The following is a 26,007-nucleotide window of genomic DNA, read 5'->3' on the forward strand; positions in this document are numbered from 1 at the left end:
TTCATCTGGCTAACTCCTGAAAGGCCCTTTAAGGTTCAGTTCACACATCGCCTCAATCAGGAAGCCTCTGGATTGGGGCTAAGTGTCACAAGCTCCCATGGCCAGCTATCTTTACGCAACCTTAACTTTAATCATACACTGTGATTCTGTTTTTGTAATTCTGTCTCCTCTACCCAGCATAGTGGACCTTAGTGTTTGCTGAATGAACAAAAGTTTCTACCACCCAAAATAGTTACCTGTTTTTATCCTGAAAAATATATCAACAAGAGATTTCATAACATCCATCCCTCAGCTAGTCTCAACTATTTTATCACCTTGGCAAGCAAGATAATCTTTCTTATCTATTAATCAGCCCCATATATTTGTTACATCACTTATGTATTGAAAATAACAACACCACCTCTTTGGTTTTATTTTATTGCATTTACTTCTGCTAGGTCTATCATAGAACCATCACTAATATCCCTAAACATGACAATCATTCACAGTATTTCAATTTACTGAATGTAGGCAGGCGTTAGGCCCCAGGAATATAAATAAAGGTCAGACCATTACTACTTAAAGGCCATTAGCAAGACAAAAATCCCCAGTGACATTCACCTTTCCCAGAAGGATGCTGCTTGAGAATGAGTTCTTCACAAATGCCCCCAATTTTTTTAAGCGTGACTCAAATTGGACATAATAATGAGTCTAAACAATGCGAAATCTTATTTTCTTACCCTTCTAAGTCATACTCCTTTTAATACATCCAAGAATCATGTCTATTTATTTCTAGAACAGCTTTATGGTACTGACTTAATTTTATTTTATGGACAATAAGGGCTATGTTTTTAAAAATGGTATTTCTTTTTCACTCGACTAAACTGTATTGTATCTAGCCTCACCAAATTTTTTCTGCTAACATAGAATCTTTGTTTCAGTTTGTTAAAACTGTTATGAATTATATTTTTGGAGTTCAGAAGATTTATAGTCCCACCTAATTTGGTAACATCCACAATATAAAAGAGAGAAAAAAAGAGAAGACACAATTGATTTCATAGTTACATAATGTGAAAAGATATAGAAAAAAATATATGAAGAAAACTCTCCCTAGATGTTTAAACGCTGAGTCTTTAATTCTCTACCTAAATTCACGATGTACTTTACAAATATACATGGTTAAATGTTTAGGGATTCTGGGGTATCTGAAAGTTCTGATGATATTTATTTAATATTAGGTATATATTTGCTGCACACCCCATCTAGCAACTAAGAGAATTACTTCTTTTTGAGCTAGGTGATTTGTCTCATTTAAAAAATAGTGTTAACTGAGAAGCTAAAGGATGGCAGAATCATGGTAAGATCTCACTCTAAGGCCAGTGTCCGTAACTTGAGGGTCCATGAATGAGCCTCACTTCGTCTACAAATGTCTTGAAACACAGGCAAACACGTGCATATGGGTGCATTTATCAGGAAAACGATATAGGGCTTCCTCATAATTTCACAAAGGGATCTATAACACCACGAAAATCTTAAGACCTCCAACTCCAAGATATTTGAGCATAAAATGGTGAACTCAATAAATAACACCAGCATGAGGAATTCAATTTACTACTCAGACAAATTCAAAGAGAATGAGATATTCTATAATAATTATATATTAAACATCTGTTGCATTTAATGAAGAACACAATTTGAGGATATGATTTGGAAAGATTCAGCATACATGAAATTACTGAGGCAATAATAACACTTTCAAAGCAAAAGGCTATCATTCCTCAGTTTTCGCTTTTAGTCAAATTCAATATGCTTGCTTCGTTCTCTCTGATACTTTTAATTTATTTGATAACATTGGTTCAAAACCAAAATATCATCAATCACAAGTTTCTCTGCACATAAATAGTATGTTACTAGCCAAAAAACACAAGTCTTTCATTAAATGCCAGTAATTATATTATTTTTGTTAGAATACAGTGGCATCTTATATATTTATATTTTAAATAACATTACAAAGATTAGTAGTATTTAATACATATATTATATATATAGTATATAAATTGCCTTCATGTCAATATGCTGCAAAAAAACTATCAAAATATATCTTAATTCTTAACTTTCATTGTTTGTCTACAGACTATGTCCTCATTCATAATCATCACACCCAGAGTATTTTCTTCAGTAAGTCTGAAATGTATTATTAATGTTCCAGGAAAAATTCTCTTTGAAGCTTTTCCTTTTATGAAATGCCTTACAGAAATTTAGTAAGCAGAGATTTTACTTTACAGAAAATCAGAAACTGCTGTCATAAATACTCACCACTGAATGGTTGCACAAAGGATCCCCAATGTAGGCTGAACTTGTCCTGGAAGCAAGGAATTGAATTCCATTAAGAGAACAGACAAGTAGAAACACCAAATGTCAACACTACCTTTCTCCAACTCATCTTATTTGCAGGCACACAGATTTTGGAATCCTCCTGTACTAACAGTGAAAACCACACTAGGCTGTTTTCCTAATTCCTATGAAATGAGTCAGTAGGTCAAACACCTTATACACTCCGGAAGAGAACAATTCCTTAAACTATACTCACTGTTTCCAGTGATCCTATTTCCTTTCTTTGCTTCCTGGATAAAAGTGTTGCCAATAATCCATGGAGTGTACACTGACTTTTGAATGAGACACTTGGCAGGTATCTTATGAATCTAGGACGGAAAAAGTCCAGTAGGGAGCAACATGTGGATGAAGTCTCTTCCTTTAAAAAGTATTGGCATGACTTTTTCTCTGTTGAGACTATGTACTTATTTATTTCTTTCATATAAGAGATGGAGTAATACTTTAAATAAATATAAAAAAGCAGTAGCTATTCTTCTAAAAGCCCCTTGTACCCTCTTCTTCCTGGAAAATACCCTTTCCTCCTCAAAAGACCTAGTATATTCAAAAGATTTAATGATAATGCAATTAATCCATATTCTTAAAATCCTTTCACAGGCTTCTGTGAGTCCTCAAGTTCCACTCATTAAATCCTATAAAGCACAAGTATTTAAGAGCTTACTAGCAGTCCTTTAAATCCACAACTCAAGACGACGAACACCGGTTTAGTAATAATCTTCTGAAACTACACCTACTCACTGCATAGAACATCTCTTATAGTCAGCGACCTTCTGCATAGGAAATCACCAGCTATTGGTAATGAATCCATAGTTCCAAGAACTCACACACTAAGGCAAATACATGGGCATCTCTAAATATAGGTGCATAAGATCTGCTGTGACAGTTTTTCAGTAGGAGACTGGAAATACTTTTGCTTTCTAAATTGATAATACTTTTCTTTTTAAAGATAAAGTTTCATTTTTATCTTGAGAAATTCTGTCTGATAAAAACACCAACTGAAAACCTGCCTTAAATATGGAGGGATTTCACAACATTCATTCCAAAAAACTGTGGCTATTCATTTCTGGAAGTGATTCACTGCAAAAGAATCGTTGTTGGGGGTGGAGGGAGAATAATTTTTAGAAGACAGCTTGCCCTCTGAGAAGTGAACAAAAACCTCAGCAACTGCAACCACGTGCCTTGATGACCTCCATCACAGCTCCCTGAATCACCAGACCACAAGGTGACACGCAATGACCAATTTCCTCTTGTAACTCCCTCGGTATACAAAAAGCCTTTGGTCCACACACCCTGCATTTAATCCTCTGCTCTGGCAGAAATTTTCAAATAAATCTGTAAGGCTGTAACAGCATTCTTCACCTGTCAACGCTCAGTTGCTGGTGAGTAACCAGCAGATGGATACTCACTTCCTGTGAGTATTTCTAAAAGAGCTTATGATATTTCCTTAAAATGGAAGGGGGTGGGGTGAGGGGGATGAAAACTACTCAGCGAGAAGTGACTCTGACAAGCAAAGCCAAAAGCATGCAACGTGATCACTGTTTACCAGACACACCTAATTCTCATTTGGTTTTTCAACCCCTGTGTGATTAAGACAGCCAACAGAGAACAGCATCAGGAGGAAAAAGAAAAAAAACATTTCACAAATACTTAGACCTTCAGTGCATGTGACCAGAAAAGTAATGTTAAGATACAAGTGAACTAATCTGAAGCTGGATAGAGCATTACCCTTCAAAGAGTTATTTTTGTTGGTCTCCAAATTCCAAATATGGAAATCATCTTCCCTACCCGGCAGTGAGACACTGAAAGACAGCATCTGAGTGCCATTCCCTTGGTTTGTGAGAAGAATGAACTTCTTCTGATTTGTCTGTGACAGGAGCAGAAAAACTCTTATTTAGAAGACTCTGTTACATTGAAAGGGTGGCCCACATGGCTTTCACAGCAAAGCACCCTTTGAAATAGGCCAGTGAGGGCTAATATATGACTTATTGTATTTTTCTTGGCTTTAATGAAATCCAATAATTTATGTCATGGAGATGGTTATAATCTCTTGACAGAGACAAAATGAGTGAGAAAATTGCTTTTATCCCACCATAAAGAGTACTAATGCTGTCAAGAACTTATTTCCTGAAGAGACTAGCAGATATTTTGCTTAAAAAAAAAAAGCAGCTTAAAAAAAAAAACCTGTCCTTCCTTTTCAGACTTATTAATGCTCTTCCATGTTGAGTGGGAATGGTGGGGAGAGGAAGCTTGTGAAGATGAAGGTGGAGGACAAAAATACAAGAGTCTACTTAATGGGAACTGAAGACTAAAAACATTAAGAATGTATATTAAGAATAATTTGATGAAACTATCCTTATACTCTGGAAGACAGTTTTCACTAATGTGGTATGTTTTGATAATCTTTACCAAACTGTTATTTTAAGGAGTGTACAAACCATTTACATGATATGAGAATGAAGTGTAAATTGAGGCTGAGTAAAAATAGCATCCATAACTGGGGTTAAGAATTTAACTTAAATCAACTATACTATATAACAGTCACTCCCTCTTCCCTCACCTGTAAGACCTTATGAATCTCCTCAATAGAAAGAAGAGAATATTCTGTACAATGTCACAAGAACAGGAACCCTGCACATGGAGAGAGTACTTTAATAAATCTACGAATGTATAGATTCTTATTGATACCTAGCTTGGTGAAAGAAAAGCAAAAGGGAGAGGCCTAACAACTACTTAAATTTTAGAATATCTAATTTCTGCACTTACAGAAAAGGACACTCCCTCTCCCACTGTGTCATGTATACACACATGCTTGTAGATCTCAATGCTTCTGTGCACGTTGTTCTCATTTCAGAGTGTGTTTCGTAAGAAAGTTCCTGTTAAGTCCTGGGTGGCCAATGCAGAGGTTTTAAAAAGAGAAAGGAAAAGTAAAGCAAAACAAAAATAAAAATCATGATGTATATGCTTGGGGGAAAAGTTTAGAGATATGAACCTAACAGATATGGCCAGGTGCACAGAAGCTGCTGTCCCTTAGGGACTCCTGATAATTTGGGAGTAGAGCCTACCTAGGCTTTGCTGCAAATTGGTATGCTGCAGGACATGGTTCAAGTGTTAGACTGTTCAAGTTTATGGAATCTCTTTTTGTTCTCCAGACATCTGGGTCCACCCTCCCAAAACAAAATAAAACCCGATGGCAAACGCCCTTCACATTTAATGTGTATTCCAAGTTTTCTTTCAAACAGAAAACTTTTAATGGCACTTTTGTAGAGAGGAGTGAGAGTGGTATCACACAGGGGAGCTACCCACTGCAGCAAGTCAGAAGGTCTGTGTTTGGGTTCCAGGTCTTCCTTTTGCTACGATTTGTTCTTGCACAGATCACTCAGCCTCTTTAAGCCAGTTTAATCATCAGTGATAAGAGCAGCAATCTGATATATAGAGCTGGCTTAGGAGCTAGTAAGAGCTGTACACATAACTTCTAATTTAATAATCACAGTACCCTACAAAGTAAGTTCCATTATTATCCCCATCCTACAGATAAGAAACTGAGTCCCATGAAGCTTAAGGATATGCCAGGGTCATAGCCAGTAGACGGTGGAGCTAAGACTGAAAGCCGGAGAGCCTGACCTTGACCACTATACTCCAATGTATCCTATCAGCACGTCTGCCAGTCACATCCAGGCTGTGGTGCATACCTGGATGCACTTAGGAAACCACTTTGAAAGCTGCAAGTGCTCTACAAACACAAGGCAGATTTTTAATCAGGACACATACAAATAAATACCCTTCTCTGCAGAATTTAAAGAAGATAAATCTCAAATAAGTACTGGAGACTCTAAAATTAACACATTTGTCCTCTGAAAATAGTTTTGTAGAATTTGCCAACAACTTATTTGCAAAATCTGTGATACTGTGTTTCAGAGGTACAAAAGGGTTTCAGAGATCACGTTTTCCTTGATGTGGTTAAGTGGGGCCCATGGTCATGGAACTAAGGCTTGAACCTCCATGCCCTAACTCCAGTGCAATGCTAACCACATGCTACAGTGCCCCTACTTTAAATGCCCCACATGGCTATGAATGCATCTGGAAAACACTTAACAGATATTTTAATGTCAGGTATCCATTCACTCATGTTATTCTTGCATGTGTGACATTAACCCTCAGAAAGGTGTGTCAATTATAAATTTTTTTTCTCACTAAAGTTCTTTAGGCTTTAAGATGAAAAGAGAAGAATGAGAAAAAAATCCACTATTTTTTTTTTAATTCAGGGGAAAACAAAGCCTCTATTAAAGTCCATAACTGAGTTTCTACCCAATTCTTTCTTTCCTCTAAACTTGCACATATGCAGTTTTTTTTTTAATGTCAAACAGTCTTTAACATATGTTTGCAGAAAATGGCTATGAGTATAATTGGAAGAAATCTGCATAAAAATTGCAGTTTGTGGCCTCCTTGGCTTCAATGGTGAATGATGATTTAGCCATTTACCCTTCAAGGGAAAAATAATTTCCTATTTAGGGTCTTCAACCCTTTTGTGCTATTTATTCTACACTACAGTTTGGGCTTAGTATTTTCTCTTAAAATTTTTAAAAATGGTTCTCTATCATGTTGAGTAATGACCAAAAATACTTAAAAAGGCCTCTTCCTAAAAGACATTTGTTGACAAGAAAAGTTAGGAAAGAAAAAAAAATAAGGCCATTCTAGTTTTATTTTCATTTAAAGAGAGCAAAACAGTTGCATGCAAGAAGCGGAGAAATTAATGTACGTTAATTTTATAAGCCAGTGCTTTTTTCCCCAAAGATTTATTCAGTGTGAAAAGTTACTTCCTGTGCTGTAATCATAAAATCAAATGTTAATTACTCCTGTCATAACCATTCACTTACTTCCTGTCATAAAAACTAGAACCTGGCTGGAATATTAATATACAACATGCCAAAAAAAAAAAAAAAAAAACTACAGGTGAGAAGTGACTTAAGTCTGTATGTACACAGATATGTAATAAACTCATATTTCAATCTACTTAAGGGATAGACTGCCCCTAGACCACCCCTTCTAGGGAAAACAAGTATTATGCTGTATCATCTTGGGTGACTAATCCCACCTATGGTCCATACAATGAACTCTGAAGATAAATAAGAGCTTTCTTAACTGAGGTCAATCAACAGTGGTTTTTTTGGGGGGGTGGTGGAGGAGGCTTTAAGGATGTCTCCTAAGGGTATTACTCAAAGAGTTCCATCAACCAGAATTAAAACTGTGAAGATTTCAAGACCTACATAGGGTAGATGTGCACATTTTAAAGGCATGTGTACATTTTTCTTTGATGCCTGATTACTTCTAAAAGGAAACAATTACACTTCAAAATTCCTCGGTTTCCATGTTTCGGTGGGGAAAAGCAGAGCCAGTACACATACAATGATAGGAAAAGCATGCATGAACAGATTTGTTTACAAAACAGGGCCCAGCAAAGTCTGTCTCAGCGTGCCACAGCAGGATTCATCCAACAAAACAAACACACAAACACGGAAGATCTATGGAAATAGCTCTTCCTTCTGAGGGAGGTATAGCAGTTTGTAATTATGACTGGGTGATCAATTACAGTGTAACGATGTGGCTCAGTCTTGAATTGGAATTCTGGTTTATATCCTACATGTACATAAACTTATATACAATGGTTTCAAGGCTTCTTTGTGCATTAGTGCCTTGCATTTATTTCTTCAGCCCTGGCTTCTTCTACCTTTAATACCATAGTTTCAAGATATTTCCATCTGGACAGGGCAAAGTCCCTTTAAATTAGTCAGGAAACAACAACAACAAAAATAAATTCTAATTATTTTAGTTTAATTGTATAGTCAAATAACCAGGCTTGAAACTTTGGGTGCTTAACTCCATTCTTCATCAAGTCAAGCCAATCCTTTACTAAGTTTATTTAGCACTTGTTTTCAATGTCTGCTACATTTAGCCTTTCCTTCCCAATCCCACTTCCAATAAGCATTTTGGACCTTTATTACTTTGTTCCTGGGTAATATGGTAGACTTTATTTTTTTTAAGATTTTTATTTTTATTTTTTAAAATTATTTCTCTCCCCTCTCCCCCCAGTTGTCTGTTCTCTGTGTCCATTCGCTGTATGTTCTTCTGTGACTGCTTCTATCCTTACGAGAGGCACTGGGAATCTGTGTTTCTTTTTGTTGAGTCATCTTGCTGTGTCAACTCTCCGTGTGTGCGGCGCCGTTCCTGGGCAGGCTGCACTTTCTTTCGTGCTGGGTCACTCTCCTTGCGTGGGGGACTCCCCTATGCAGGGGACACCGAGTGGCAGGGCACACCCTGTGCGCATCAGCACTGCGCATGAGCCAGCTCCACACGGGTCAAGGAGGCCCGGGGTTCGAACCACGGACCTCCCATGTGGTAGGCGGACACCCTAGCCATTGGGCCAAGTCCGCTTCCTCTATGATAGACTTTTAAATTGAATTCACTTGGGAAATTGCAATTGTGTGGTAGGAAAAAAACAGTACGGGATAGGAATACTGAGTTCTAGGTTTGGATCTTCCAAGTGCAAACCATATCATCTTAAAAAAGTTCCTGATGCCTCAGTGTTCTCAACTATAGCACGAAGAAAATGGCTATCAAATTATATGGTCTATCTAATCCATTACATACACTCTCACCAAGTTAAAAAAAACCTTCTAAACTTTAAGTTTTTCATGTTATTGCACTCCTTAAATATCTTCTGTGAGGGTCTGACAAGCCTAAATGATAGAATTAAGCTCTTCGGTCTCTGGGTTATTTATTTTGTTTTTCTTAGAGCAGATGTAGGTTTACAGAAAAATCATGTAGTGAGTACAGAGTTTCCACATTCTCCCCACCCCCCCACATGCAATTTTCCCTATAATTACCAAACACGGTACATTTGTTACAACCTATGACATGGAATTATTATAATCTTATTATTAACTATAGTCCAGTTCACATTAGGGTTCACTCTGTGTTGTACAGTTCCATGGGTTTTTAAAAAATGTATTCTGGTAGTATAAATAACAACTTTTTCTCATTTTAACCACTTTTGAGTAAACAATTCAGTGGTGATAATTTCATTCACAATGTTGTGCTCCGATCACCACTGGCCTCTGGGTTTTTTTAAGGAATCATGTAAAATAAAAAATGTGAAAGGCACCACCCAAATGTGATAACAATCCTAATAGGGGACATTGCTTGAGCTGTATGGACTATATATTATGCTAGGAGTTTATACACATTGGTTCTAATCCCATGGCCACTGTGTAACGTGAGTTCATTACTCTATATTACATATCAAGAATCTGTGGTTCCATGATAATAACTCATCTAAGGTTATATAAACTAGTTCAGTTTCAGAAGTGGCATAAAAATCTATTAATACATGTGGTTAATTATAAAGCCCACTAAACCCTACTAATGGGGGTGTTCCCTCATTACATAAGTAATTATTTCCTGAATCCCTGTGGTTACCAGGTTGCCTAAGGAAGCAAGGTCATCTTAATACAAAAATATCCACAACCTGACCACTTAATGCTTAGTCCTCACTAACATCAGCATCTAGTCCTGCTCACTTTCTTGGTCGGTTAATATCACAGAATAAAACACAAATACAAAGTGAAATTGCATGTTTTCAAAAAGTTGATGAAAGTGATATTGGAGAACTGTTGGAGTCCACAGTTATAAGTAAGGTTCAGAGTCTCAACAGTCAAAAACTGAAGAAGAGAAAGTTGACAGGGATGATGCACTAGAGGTAGACTCTTCAATAAAGACTGATTATATGTGAAAAGATTAAGAGGAGGCTCTTGGGAAAATCTGAATGCTTGTACAAAAATCTTCCTTCTTTCATGATTCTGCCACAGACATCAACATTCAATGTCTGTTCTAAGAAATAACACCTCGTTGCAACATACCCCAAATTTTGTTATATAATATAAAACAAACTTTGCTGCAACTTTTTATTTTTACATTTCAATACTTAGTCCCTATAAAAATCTTTAAACATTCAAATGTTTGATTCAGTTTTACGTGGACTCACTTAAAGTAGTATTGGTTTTCTGATATCAGTTATCTTCAAATAGCAAGGACCTACTGAAATAGTAGTAATAGAAAAAGGAAGACTAAAAGGAATAGCTGATATACAAGTAGTAGTCAACAAAATAAGGACTAATATTCCAGCCCACAAATGGAAAGCTAATGTCCTATGTCTCTCTCTCATTTTAAGAGTCTCAGAATCATCTAGTTCAAAGTACCCATGAAGAACTATGCTAATTAAACTGTATAAAGTTTCTATTTGGACTGATCATAAAGTTTTAGTAATGGATGGTAGGGTCCTCATGGTAGCACAACATTGTGAATGCAATTAACAACACTGAATTATATATTTGAATGTGGTTAAAAGGGGAAATTTTAGGCTGTTATACAAGTTACTAGAATAAAACATTTTAAAAACCATAGGATACTGTACAACACAGTAAACCCTATTGTAAACAATGAACTATGGTTAATTGTACAACTATAAAAATGAATTGTAACAAGTGTACCATACTCATGCAAGGCATTAATAATACGGTGGTACTTAGGAACTCTGTATTTTATGCATGGTTTTTCTGGAAACCTACAAATTCTCTAATAAAAATTTTTTTTTTAAAAGTTAGGCTCATTGGCTCCAGGTCCCATTCTCACCACCGTATTTACTGTTCACTCAACAAACATGGCATTTAGTTATACGCCCTGCAGTGTAGTAACCCTCAGCCTAAGTCCCATCTTTACTTTGATTTACTCCACCTAATTCCATCTTTACACAGTCATCAGAAGATCACCTTTTCCAGAAGACAATTATAAACATGAAGAATTTTGTCTTCTAATCACACACTTTAAAAGGCCTCACTGTATCAATATCATATATGAAATGGTTTGGGTTCATGCAAATAATCCTTCAAGCAAAGGTTCAGAGAAGGGCTCTTTTGAGATACTGAGATAATGGAATTTGTAACAGAAAACCTCAAATGCATATTAACTTAACCAAGAAAACTCTAGAATACAAAGTGTGGTTATATTTATAACTTTGGTTTTTTCTAGTGACTATACTGTCCACCTTTTAGAATCTAATAAAATAGTTATCTTCCATGCCAGAAAGACAAACAGAAAGTATGCCCTCAGAAAATTTAGTTCTTATTAAACTCACCTATCAAAAGATTCAGACTGGGACATTGGATAAGGAGATATGACCCATCCGTATGCTGTCTACAAGAGACACATCTTAGACCCAGAGATGCATGGAGATTGAAAGTGAATGGCTGGAAAACAATCATACAAGCAAACAATAACCAAAAAAAGGCAGGAGTAGCTATATTAATATCAGACAAAATAGACTTTAAATGTGAAACAATTGTGAGACACAAAGAAGGATACTACATTTTAGTGAAAGGGAAAATCTGTCAAGAAGATCAAACAATCATAAATATTTATGCTCCTAACAAGGGTGCCTCCAAATACGTGAGGCAAACACTGGAAAAACTAAGTGAAACAATAGATGCATCTACAATTATAGTGGGGGATTTTAATACACCACTATCAACTCTGGACAGAACATCTCAAAAGAGAATCACTAAAGAAACAAAACATTTGAACAGTATATTAGAGGAGCTGGATCTAATAGACATATATAAATCATTACACCCAAACACAGCAGGATATACATTTTTCTCAAGCGCACATGGATCATTCTCCAAGATAGACCATATGCTAGGCCACAATGAAAGGCTGAATGAATTCAGAAAGACTGAAATCATACAAAACAATATCTCTGACCAGTGGAGTCAAGCTGGAAATTTGCAAGGGACAGAGGCCCAGATTTCACACCACGATTTGGAAATTAAACAGCACACTCTTAGAAAAACAGTGGGTCAAAGAGGAAATCTCAAAAGAAATCAATGACTATCTTGAAACAAATGATAATAACACAACATACCAAAATTTATGGGATGCAGCAAAAGCAGTACTGAGAGGGAAATTTATAGCCATAAACTCATATATCAAAAAAGAAGAAAGAGCAAAAATTGAAGAACCAACTGCACATTTGAAGGAATTAGAAAAACAACAACAAAGTAACCCAACAGGAAGAAGAAGGAAGGAAATAACAAAGATAAGAGCAGAACTAAATGAAATAGAAAATAAGAAAGCACTTGAAAAGATAAACAAGACCAAGAGCTGGTTTTTTGAGAAGATCAACAAAATTGACAAACCTTTAGCAAGACTAACAAAGAAAAAAAGAGAAAAGATGCAAATACACAAAATAAGAAATGAGAAAGACGATATCACCACTGACCCCACAGAAATAAAGACTATCATAAGAGGATACTTTGAAAAACTATATTCCAACAAAAATGACAATTTAGAGGAAATGGACAAATTCCTAGAAACACATAAGCAACCCATATTGACAAAAGAAGAAATTGATGATCTTAACAAACCAATCACAAGCAGAGAGATAGAATCAGTCATTAAAAATCTCCCAACTAAGAAGAGCCCAGGGCCAGATGGCTTCACAGGTGAATTCTACAAAACATTCCAGAAAGAACTAACACCAATCCTGCTGAAACTATTCCAAAAAATCAAAACAGAAGGAACATTGCCGAACTCCTTCTATGATGCCAACATTACCCTAGTACCAAAGCCAAACAAAGACACCACAAGAATGGAAAATTACAGACCGATTTCTCTAATGAACTTAGATGCAAAAATACTTAACAAAATACTTGCTAATCGTATTCAACAACACATTAAATGAATTATACACCACGATCAAGTGGGATTTATTCCAGGTATGCAAGGATGGTTCAACATAAGAAAATCAATCAACGTAATACACCATATAAGCAGATCGAAGGAAAAAAATCACATGATTATATCTATAGATGCAGAAAAAGCATTTGACAAAATACAGCACCCTTTCCTGATAAAAACACTCCAAAAGATTGGAATACAAGGAAATTTTTTGAACATGATAGAGAGTATATACGAAAAACCTACAGCCAACATTGTTTACAATGGAGAAATCCTAAAATCCTTCCCTCTAAAGTCAGGAACAAGACAAGGATGCCCATTGTCTCCGCTCCTATTTAACATTGTCTTAGAAGTACTTGCTCGAGCACTGAGGCAAGAACCAGATATAAAAGGCATTCAGATTGGAAAGGAAGAAGTCAAAATTTCATTATTTGCAGATGACATGATCCTATACATAGAAAACCCTGAGAGATCTACAACAAAGCTTCTAGAACTCATAAATGAGTTTAGTAAAGTTGCAGGTTATAAGATCAATGCGCAAAAATCAGTAGCATTTCTGTACACCAATAATGAGCAAGATCAGGAGGAAATCAAGAAACAAATACCATTCACAATAGTAAAGAAAAAAATCAAATACTTAGGAATAAATTTAACTAAAGAGGTAAAAACTTATACACCGAGAACTATACAAGACTGTTCAAGGAAATCAAAGAAGACCTAAATAAATGGAAGAATAGTCCTTGTTCATGGATAGGAAGACTGAATATTGTTAAGATGTCTACCCTACCAAAACTGATTTACACATTCAATGCAATCTCAATAAAAATCAACACAGCCGTCTTTAAGGAACTAGAAAAACTAACTATGAAATTTATTTGGAAAGGAAAGAGGCCCCTAATAGCCAAAGACATATTGAAAAAGAAAAACAAAATTGGAGGAATCACACTACCTGACTTCAAAACATACTACAAAGCTACAGTAGTGAAAACAGCATGGTATTGGCATAAGGAGAGACACACAGACCAATGGAATTGAATTGAAAGCTCTGATATAGAACGTCACATATATAGCCATATAATATTCGATAAAGCCATGAAACCCTCTCAACTGGGAAAGAGTGGCATATTCAACAAATGGTGCCTGGAGAACTGGATAGCCATATGTAGAAGAATGAAAGAGGATTACCATCTCATACCTTATACAAAGATCAACTCAAGATGGATCAAAGACCTAAATATAAGAGCCAAGACCATAAAAACCTTGGAAAGTTGTGTAGGGAAACATCTACAGGACCTTGTAATAGGAAATGGCTTCATGAATATCACACCAAAAGCACGAGCAGCAAAAGAAATGATAGATAAATGGGACTTCCTCAAAATTAAAGCCTTCTGCACCTCAAAGGAGTTTGTGAAGAAAGTAAAAAGGGAGCCCACACAGTGGGAGAAAATATTTGGCAACCATATATCTGATAAGAAACTTATAACTTGCATATATAAAGAACTCCTATATCTTGAAAATAAAAAGATAAACAACCCATTTAAAAAATGGGAAAAAGATTTAAACAGACACTTCTCCAAAGAAGAAATACAAATGGCTAAAAAGCACATGAAAAAATGCTCCAAATCTCTAGCTATCAGGGAAATGCAAATTAAAACTACAATGAGATACCATCTTACTCCCATAAGATTGGCAGCCATGAAAAAAACAGAAGAATACAAATGCTGGAGAGGATGTGAAGAAAGGGGAACACTCATCCACTGCTGGTGGGAATACAGAAGGATCCAACCATTCTGGAGGACAGTTTGGCGGTTCCTCAAAAAACTAACCATAGATTTGCCATATGACCCAGCAATACCACTGCTGGGTATATACCCAGCAGAACTGAAAACAAGGACACAAACTGATATATGTACACTCATGTTCATAGCAGCATTGTTCACTATCACCAAAAGTTGGAATCAACCCAAATGCCCATCAACAGATGAGTGGATCAACAAAATGTGGTATACACACACTATGGAATACTACTCGGCTGTAAGAACAAATACACTACAAACACACGTGATAACATGGATGAATCTTGAGAACCTTATGTTGAGTGAAGCAACCCAGGCATTGAAGGACAAACACTACATGGCCTCAATGATATGAAATAAGAAAGCTGCCTCAGAGAGCTAGAGACTGAATGATAGGCTTACAGGAAATCGGGGGGTGGAGGAAGGATGTGAGCCGACGTCTGCAGGGGTGGAATTTATGATGAGCTGGTGGTAAGTATGAGCACAAAGAAGAGATAAAATGGGGGCAAGGGGTTGCCTTTGGGGGGGGGGCTTTGCGGGTTTGAGGGGGGGCTGGGGACGGGCGGATGGGTAATCTTGCCCAAAAAGTGGGGGGAGGGACGGGTAGCATATGAACATAGGAGAGTGTCAGGTGTTGGTTGAGAGTAAAATGCTGAGATAATCGTATTAAAATATAATTAAGAGGGTTACCTGTTTAGGATGCTCGGAGGGGATGATCTGATGCGGGACGGGCTCTTGGGGAATGTCTGAATGCTCATTTTGCCAGAGTGGGTGGTACCATTGGATAGAGACCCAAGTAGTGAGAGTGGGGGTGGACCCACATCCTGGGAAGGACTAATGCCATCAAACAGAGAGAACTGTATCTCTCGAGAGAAAGGGTGGCTCCCAGGGCATTGGGGCAGTTGAGCAAGTTAGGCCCTGAACACTGTTGCAAGTATCTCTGGACGTGGCTCCTCGGAAAACGGAGGTTGGTTGTCACTGTGGGCACCAAGGGGATGGGAAAATGGATGTTAAATGTGTGGAACCAAAGTAAATGTGGGATAAGAGAGGACTTTCACGAGATTACACAAGGATGGATATAAAACATGTACTTTTACACCATAAACATATAGGGGACGACAGACTAATAATGTAAACCATAATGTAAAACATAGGATAACTAAAAATTTAGAAAACTGTATATCCTAAAGTATGGACCACAATGTAAGCACAGATGTCAGCTTGTTTGAAAGCTATTGTCACAGAGTCTCTACATCACTGTAAGTAAATATGATATGAATAAGGTATAAGAATATCGCTGTGGAAGGGAAAAGGTTTTACGGTGGATGTGTGGGAGTACTGCATATTGTATATATGAATTACTGTGGTCTAGGGCTCTTGTGAAGAGAAGTTCAATAATTAGGGAAAAAAAAAAAAGAAAAAGATAGGATGTAGAATTTTTCCAAGTCAACACGTATTCTATATCTAACCTTTAAACCCATTGCTCTATGCCATTTTACTAGTAAGGGATCCTTACATTATATTGGGCTTCAATTTTCAGTTTTGGATCACAGAGTGGTTCAACAATGGCAGTGGAGGAATACTGGTATAGGATACTATTGACAGGTGATATATGGCTCACAGGGAGCTATACAGGGCATATGTCCAGGGTGCATGGTAATGTTTGGATATACTCATAATGGCAACAATTAAAAAACTACAGCTGGGGGGGGGTACTGGGTTCCTGGCCGGGGGTGCTCTGTCGTGGTCACTAGGGGAGCAGCGGCAGTCCCCCAGGTGCAACGGTAAGGACCAGGAAGGAATGAGGGTCCAACAGTGAGAGCATGATACTAATGACTATGCTTGTGAGCCTATATGCCTGAAATAAGAACAAGGCCTAGAGCAGCACTGTGCCTGGGAATTTCCTCCTGACAGCCTTTATGTTACTCAAATGTGGCCAGTCTCGAAGCCAAACTCAGCATGTAAATGCAATGCCTTCCCCCCAGCGTGGGACATGACACCCGGGGATGAGCCTCCCTGGCACCGAGGGATCACTATCAAGTACCAACTGATGATGCAACTGGAAAATGACCTTGAATTGAAGGTTCAATGAGGATCTAGCAGAATATCCCTGTCTACATATAATAACATGACTTTAAAATGCTGTTTGACCTAATGTAAGGGGGAAATGGAAAGGAGAAATGAGTTTATATGGCTACGAGTCTCTAAAAAAGAGTCTGGAGGCTGTCAGAAGGATTGCCCTTATGCACAACTGAGCAGAATCTAAGAGACAGATAAACTAGATACAACCCCAGGTATTGGTTCCTTTGAGGGCTAAAGAGACCCACGGGTACTATGGTCATGGCAGATGGGGTTCACTGCCATGTCAGATGGCCCTTCTTTGGAGCTGGTGTTTCTGCATGATGAAACTGGACTCAGATGGAATCTCTTTTCATAAGACTTCCACGCTACTTTACTGGAATTGTAGTTGGTGTTGGGGTTTAAAGATATATTTAGGGGATTTGAATCTCTGGACTGACAATATGATAGCCATGCCCTGAGCCTCAACAGACTTCAGCTCCTACAATCTGATTTATTGGACTCACCTCACTCAGCTAAGATGGAGTTGAAGAAGGACAGCCACCACACCATGGAGCCTAGAGTGCCTACAACTGAAAGCAGGAGGATTGCATCCGGTATCCATGTGGAATCAGAGCCTCCTCTTGACATAGAGATGCCACGGACATAACCAATCCAAGGTCCACAGAGAAAAGGTGGCATTGGAGTGGAGTGGGAAAAGTGGACATGGTGGCTGATATGGGTATGGGGAATGGCAGGAAGAGATGAGATAAGGAGGCGCCTTTGGGACTTAGAGTTGCCCTGGATGGTGCTGCAGGGGCAATCACCGGACACTGTAAATCCTCCCAGGGCCCACTGGATGGAATGTGGGAGAGTATGGGCGATGATGTGGACCATTGACCATGAGGTGCAGAGATGCCCAGAGATGTACTTACCAAATGCAATGGATGTGTCATGATGATGGGAGTGAGTATTGCTGGGGAGGGAGTGGTGGGGTGGGGGTGGTGGGGTTGAATGGGACCTCATATTGTTTTTTTAATGTAATATTTTTACAAAATCAATAAAAAAAAAAAAGAAAATTTAGTTCTTAAGTCAGTAAATGTAAGCTGTCAGAATATTATTACTGAGCTTTGGCCTTGTAAAAGGGTTGTTTGCTGTAGACGATGGATCTCGGCTTGTTTTAAAAGCAAAAGGAGTTCTGTGACACTTTGAAATAGCTTCTTCCCCCTGAAAAGAAAGACCAGGTCCTGTACATTACACGGTTGTGATCCTTATAATGAGCAGTGCAAAATTAATATGTAAATATAAGCAAGAGCCTTTCAAGAGTTTGCAAATCTGATACTGGGGAACAGAGAAGTGGGATGGGAAGGAAGAGTTAGAGGTTTAGGAGTTCTGAACTTCTTACTATGATTCCAGAAGAATTTTTTTTCACATAGCACTGGTTTTCCGAAAGGAATTTGTAGCACTGACCTCAGACAGTGTAATGATGATGATGAAGCAGTGTGTATTAATCAGCGATACTAATAATCATTCTCTTTAAAGACTGTTCAGAATCTGAATATGCAAGCGGATAATTTAAAGCAGTGCTGCCATTCCATTTATAGTCCTCAGAAACAGGGAAGGAAGCCTGTGCCTGAGAAGCTCAGGGTGGAATGCTTGCTTTGGAGAGCACTCAATGGACAGCATTTGGTTTCCTCCATTTAACCAGGTCATCCAGGCAGAGAATGCACAACTCTGCCAGACAGAAAGCATTTTGGATGCCTAAGAAACAACAGCTTGTCGGGGCTACTGATGCGAAGAGAGGCCATGGTTTCCTTTTTCTCTGCCTTGAATGGCAGCCTTGATGTCACAACAGCTAGAAACCACTGGAGGAACAAATAACAAGGCACAAGCCAAAATGGCCCTGTTCTGCTGCAGTGGCAGGATCATTTAAAACGAGTTCTGATATTGCCTGTTGCTGCTGAGAGTCAGTGGGAACAGAGGTGAATAACTCGGCTTATAAATGAAAGCGTTCTCTGGCTGATAAAACAGACCTTTGGCCACTGCAAACTGCCTTCAAGAAACCTGGATAAACTACAGTTTCTGAATTAAACTTGTTTCTGAGAGAACAGACTTCCCAGGGGAAGCCTGTGGTGATTTTGCTGATGGCTCTGACATCTGTGCTTTCCCTAAAGAGCCAAAAACTTCCTGTATTTTTAAAAGCAAACCTCTTCAAGAGGGGCTGGCACATAAGCTTCCTGGGAAATACAAGGAGCTCATGAAAACAGGCCAATAGTTTTTGTGAGAGACCCATCTTATTTTAAAGGATAAAAACATCCTTCTGGAAATTTTATCTTTTAAGTTTAAGTAATTAAACATGTGCCTTAGCACCCAACTGTAGATGTTTGAATGTGTGAAAAGTGTTCAGATGCTGGCAGGCTTAACTCACCATTATATAAAACAAGTTGTCTAGAAAAGTCATCAGAGTAGTTTGAAAAGCAGGATCTTTCTATGTTTCAACCTTACATCAAAATTCTAATTTATATTTAGCTATGTGAGTGTCAAATAATTTATTTCCATTATAAATACAGTGCTAACTTGGGACATACTGGGCAATATGAAAGCATTACCCATTACTTTCATGGAGCAGAAAAGAACTTACTGTTGCCACGTATTTGGAGCATTAACAATTTTCACCAAACCCAAACCCTAACTTGAACGCAGAGTGACCTGGTCCTTTGAGGACAGCCAATTCTAGAAAACAAGGGGCTGGAAAAGTCGCCTTAGATGGTGCGTATGTGTGTATGTGCGTGTGTTGGAAATGGAAGGGTAGAGCACAGCATATGGGGGGCAATGCAAACACTGCTGGTGTGACTCTGTGCTCCTATTTGCTAAAGAAGTTCAGGAGGAAGAACAGCACTTCTGAGATACTCAGCCCCTTTCATCTGCACTTTCTTTTCTTAATTAAATGAGCATTCCCAAAGCATTCTTTCTTTCCCTGTTATTACTGGTCAAGCTTGTTTCATGAGAATAATCTGCTGTGAAGATTTACTCACTTTCAAAGATGAAAGTGGGTACAATTCTCATATGAAACTCTCATTTAAGACCCCTACAAAAGAATACATCCGTTCGGCTTACAAGCTGTCTTGATCGGCACTCGGCACACGTCCCTCTCTACAGGTATCTCTGAGGCCTGTTTTGAAATCTGGCCTTTGGACTCAAATGATCTAGACCTAAGTACATAACAAACTCTGTATCTTGTTCCTGCTGTTAAAAAACAAATTAGAAAAAAAAAAAAGAAAGTATGTTCAGTATTAAGCAATTGCAAAGATACAGCAAAAATTATTTTAAACTACACTTATTTTCAATTGGTGGTTATACTCAGGTGTTAAATTTACTCTAGTCCTAAATGATTACTATATTCAAGAGGTGAAACTTAATCTAGTCCTATTCCTGCTTTTATTTTATACAAGCTTTTTATAGTTTAAAACCTGTAATTAAATTTCCCCTGAGCTGACTTAAACCTAAATTTTAAAAAGAGCATGATGGGATTTTTCAAACTATTTAAGTTTTCAAAGGGAGAATAATTTATTTTTATTGTTCTAATATAAGAGATGAGGGGAGAAGAGAGAATGAAAGGGTACATTTTTTTCAATCTGTATCCTGATAAGAAACTTTCAATGTACAAATTCCTGTTTATAAACCACAGTAAACAATCAGTCATTGACTAAGAAGCAACTACTGAAAAGACTATATTTAAAAGAGAAAAAAATAAAAATGATGTGATTAAAACCCTACACACGTCTTACTTCAAGGCAAATGCTGTTGTGGCCATCTGGATATTTAGAATGTGCCAAATATCACTGGGATCTAGAGTTAATTTGTGCCACAAAGAAAGTACCACACTTAATTTGTTCAAAAAGACCTAGAACATCATGAAAATAATGGTGATAATACTACTAACAGTGAAGTGAACTTTTAACTTTAATATGAGATGTGTATTTTAATATTAAACATGTGATCCTTCACAAACCTGAACAAACTTTCAGTGTCTAATGTTCTATCCCTAATGAGGAAAGATATAAAAATCATTTTCTGCTTTAATCAGTTTCTTTTCTAATTTTCTCTATGTTCAGAAATCTTTAAAAACTAGTCAGTTTTAAAACCCTGACTGCTTTTATTCAGAAGGGCCAAAAATAAAGACAGAGATTTGTTTGCAGGGGATCCAAAGCCAGATTCCAAAAATTTAGACACAGGCCTCTTAAATGAACTGAAGACATTGTTTTTGCTTACTTTACTGGCAAGGATTAGGAAGAACCTGAGTCCCATAGTCTATTTCTAAAGTGATAGGAAATGTGCTGCCCAAGAAGCTCCCAGCACACAGGCAGAGGCACTCCTGTTTAGAAGCTCAGCCTGACCCAGCTGACTGGCCATCCAGAGCAACTCGGCAGTGATGGAGGCTTTCTTTACATCACACTCTCCTGGCCACTGCATCTTGCACCGGCAGCAAACCAGGTTATCTGTTCTCAGTATGAAGACACTGATAGGATTTTTCTGTGAATTTTCTTTAGAACAGACAGCTATTATAAACACCACAGAAATGAAGTCTCCCTGTTCCAATTCCTCTTCTGAAAACGGTAGAGAATATGGCATCTGAGTTTAACTTTACTAGTAATAATTTTAAAAGCTATCTGGTTTGGTTTATCACTGTGCCACTACAGTCATCATCCAATCCTATAATGCACATGTGAGAAATTAATTTCCACAAATTGTTACTTGTGCTTGTTAGGGAAAACTTATCTGTATCTATTTTTTTACCTATATGAAAAAAAAAAAAACATCCATAATAGTCATCTCTAAGAGTTAGCCTACACTAGCTAGCCTTACAAAACCAAATCTTTGTGCTTTAAAGCTACTCTCTAAAAGGTACAACAGAATAGCTCTGTGAGCTTGGGCAAGACAGGTAAACTGTCTCCATCTCAATTTCCTCATCTGTAATATGATAATGATAATGCCAATTGGAGAAGGTTGATAACAACAATGAATGTGTAAAATGCAGTTTAGTTTGCAGGTGAAAGAGCACTAGGCTGGTAGTCAACAGACCTGGGCAAGTGACTTGACCTCACTTAGATTCCTAAACTGGGCAGGGAAGAAAATGGACTAGATAATCTCTGAGGTCTTTTCCAGCCCTGACATCCTAGTTTCTGAAGTTGTAGTATTTTACCAGAAGCTATATGTTTATGTAGCAGTCCCTGGCTGATAAAAATGAAAAGAATTTCTTGATAACTAGTTCTTTCTTCACATATATATATCCAAAGTTAAAATTGGGGCTTTATATTTCCAAGACATGTTGAATGAATAAAAAGGAAATAAATGCAAGACCTTTATCACAGTTCTTAAACTATCAACTTAGATAGTAAAACAAAGACCTCCAACTGGAGAGTCAAAATGCAACACTAAGTCTTAAAAAGGCTGCCTGGGCTCGGATTCTGGAATGAGAAGCTCCAAGCCCAGCTGGTTGTAAATAAATCATTTTTCCTCCACCTTCCCCCAACCCTCCCCCCCCCCCGGCAAAAAAAAGGCTGCCTGTGCTGCCTCACCTCGCTACCAGAGACCAGGCTGTGCACCTCTACTGTTTAGAAAGGCCCAGCTGATACAGGTTGCAGAAAATGGCAACAAAATCATATATACTACAGAAAAACTGTGAACAAAGAACTCTCTAAGGGAAAGAAAATTCCAAGCAGCCCATTATAATTTTGAAGCATTTGGTCTAGGAACGGTTACTGACAGGAAGTTTAATCTAGTGAACAGAGCACGATCTTGATCTGGTCCACTTTTGCCACAACTACCCAATGATTTTTTATCAAAAGACAGAGGTGGTCACAAACTTTATCATCGGTGGCTGCCCCGGGAATTTTGAGAATTAAGAGAAATAATGTATTCCCGAAGAACCTTCATATTGTGGGTCTCTTGTGACAAATTTTCCTTCTGAAAAAAACGTACACACACCCAGCATGGATTTGAACACCAGACCAACCTTGGAAATTCAACTTTTATCTTGCTATAATCTTTCTCTCAAGTTTCTCCATCAGTTTATCAAAATGTATTATTAAATGCTGAGCATTCTTTTGATGACAAAGTAATAAATCACACCTTGCACTCCCTGTCCTCAAGCAGTTTATAATTCAGAGTGTCTTCTCCATTCTTGTGGAGGCATCTTTTTCTTTACTGATATATCTTTAGAAAATGTCATATACAAAACTATATGAACCAACTGCCTGGCACTTGTTACAAAGGAAGGAAGGCAGAGAGGTGCTGATTCTGACAGTCGGCCCTAATTGACCTGGGTCTTGACCTATGTCACCACATCTTCCCAGGAACGTAACCTTCCCCATCATGCCCTCCTGATGACAATCCACTATGATCAGGCTATGCCCTCTGTGGATAGGTCATCATACATTCCATCTTCATTTGCAAGAATATGTCCAGGTCTGAGCTGCTGCCTTGTGGTCACAGCAAAGGTCTTAAACTCCTCAGTATGTCAAGTATAAAATGGGGCTCAAAGTGAGATGAGATGGGAGACATGATCTATTCCTAGTGCTATTGTGAGCATATCAAACAAAGGCCCTAAGAGAAAATCATACCTTCCCTGGTGGAGGCTTGATTTTGCTTTAAAAAGCATTCTCAGAGCCCACCTTATTCAAGAAGGCAGAGTGAGAAGCTTCAGGGCTCTTTCCCAACACAGAAGCTTTGAACAACCAGGAAGAACTGGCAGATACATCTTTTTCAAAGCTCCAGAGAACAGTTAAAAGACCTGCAGTTACAGGGCAAATGCTGAATCAAGAAAAACCCTACTTAAAAGCAGTAGGATCCCATGGTGTCCTCGATGGACTCTCCCTAACTCCTCACTGTTTTTGTTCTCAGTATGGTTCCCTGGTCCCAATTCTAGAGGGAGCAGAGTAACCCTCATGCACACACTGGGAGCCTGCATATGTCTGGCCCAATCTCCTATGGAACACTGTGGGAGAGTAGTCAGGTTGTACTGCCTGGGGCAAGGCATTGCTGTGCACCAACCATGACGAAACTGTTTCCTAGGGAAGACAGAACATTTAGATACAGAATTCCTATGGCATATGTGCAGAGCAATGATCAGGGAGGCCCTATGTTTTGGCCTGTAACTATTCTCTGAACTCATTTTATGAATAAGCCGTGAAGGAGAGAACTTGCAAAAGTAAATCTGCAAAGACTAGGAAAGGTATTTTCTTTCTTTTTTTTCTTCTTCTTGTTAGCTCCTAGCAATCAAGAAAAAGCTCTGTCCTAATACTAGTTGGATGTAAGCTTCAAGAACAGACACCTCAGAGTCCAAATTCCAGTGATAATGCATTAAAAAATAAAAATGTCTAGGTTTCAACAAAAGGTTAAAAAATATACAAAGAAATAGGAAACAATGGTCCAGGCAAAGGAGGAGATTAAAAGCATTAGAAACTATTAATGAGGAAGACTGGATCTGAGGCATACCAGACAAAGACTTTTTTAAAAAGTGGTCCTAAATATGCTCAAAGAGCAAAAGGAAAACATGGACTTAAAGAACTAAAGAAAATCAGTAAAATAATAGATAAGCACAAAGAGAATATCAATAGAGAGATGGCCATTATGAAAAGGAACCAAAAGAGCTGAAGACCATAGTAACAAAAAATTAAAAATGCTCTAGCAGAGTTCAATAGCAGATTGGAGCTGGCAGAAGAAAGAATGAGAAAACCTGAAGAAAAGACAATTGTAATCATCCAGTTGGAGGAACAGGATGAAGAAAGAATGAGGAAAAGTCAACAGAGTCTTAAGAATCTGTGCGATGCCATCAAACATATCAATATATGCATTGTGGGTGTCCCAGAAGGAGAAGTAAGGAAAGGGTAGAGAAAATATTCAAAGAAATCATGGTTGAAAACTTCCCAAATTTAACAAGACACAAATATATACATCGAAACACCCAACAAACTCCAAACAGGATAAACCCAAATAGAACCACATTATGGCATATTATATTCAAACTACTGAATCCCCAAGATAGAGAAGTCTAAAACCTCAAGACTGAAACAGTATACCACATACAAGAGAACCTCAATAAAATTGTCACTTTCTCATCAGAAACCATGGAGGCAAGAAGGCAGCGGGATGATATATTTAAAGCACTGAAAGTAAAAAAATTGCAAACCAAGAACTCATTATCTGGTAAAACTGTCTTTCAAAACTGAGAGATAACCAATGGCTGAGAGAATTTGTCACCACTCCATCAGCTCTACAAGAGACACTAAGAGAATTCTGCAGGTTGAAAGGAAAGACAATAGACAATTGATCAAAGCTGAATGAAGAAATAAAGGTCTCTGGAGAGTGTAATGATATGGGTAAGTATAAATGCCAGTACTGTTGTATTTTAGGTTTATAACTCCACTTTTAATTCCCACAGGATTTAAAAGGCAAATGCATAAAACATAAAGATAAATCAGTGGTTTGGGACTCAATGTATAAATATGCAATTTTGTGACAAGAACAACATAAATGTGGGGAGAGTGGAAGACTACAGGAAGATAATTTGTGCATATACTATTGAAGTTAAGTTGGTAGCAAAGCAAATGAGATTGTTATAGATTTAGAAAGTTAAATTTAAGCCCATAGCAAGTACAAATAAAATAGTAGAGAATACACATGCTTATCTGAACAGAGTACAGGTTGCCAGGGATGGAGGACAAGAGAAATAGTGAGTTAATGCATAATGGGCATAGGGTTTCTGTTTAGGGATATGGGAAAGTTTTAGAGATGGAAGGTGGTAACAGAATCACAATATTGTGAATGTGATTGATCCCAATGAATGATATGCTTGGGAGTGGTTGCGATGGGCAAGTTTACATTATGGACATTCCCACAATTTAAAAAAAGAGAAAAAGCAGCTGAAGAGACAATGACAATCAAATGCAATACATGATACTGGAAGGGATCTAGCAAGGGAGGAGAAAAGGCT

General features: G+C 37.8%; 1 long non-coding RNA gene across 2 annotated transcripts in view; it reads right to left on the reverse strand.

Annotated features, from left to right (window-relative positions):
- Positions 1-26,007, reverse strand: part of LOC139439038 (uncharacterized) — a 148,444-nt gene that overhangs the window by 30,443 nt on the left and 91,994 nt on the right. For both annotated transcript variants that reach the window (XR_011648862.1, XR_011648863.1), the window contains exon 3: positions 2,296-2,341. This is a non-coding gene — a long non-coding RNA (uncharacterized lncRNA). The remainder of the gene's footprint in view (positions 1-2,295; positions 2,342-26,007) is intronic.

Source organism: Dasypus novemcinctus, chromosome 5 (assembly GCF_030445035.2).
Source record: "Dasypus novemcinctus isolate mDasNov1 chromosome 5, mDasNov1.1.hap2, whole genome shotgun sequence".
NCBI classification, from domain to species: Eukaryota; Metazoa; Chordata; class Mammalia; order Cingulata; family Dasypodidae; genus Dasypus; species Dasypus novemcinctus.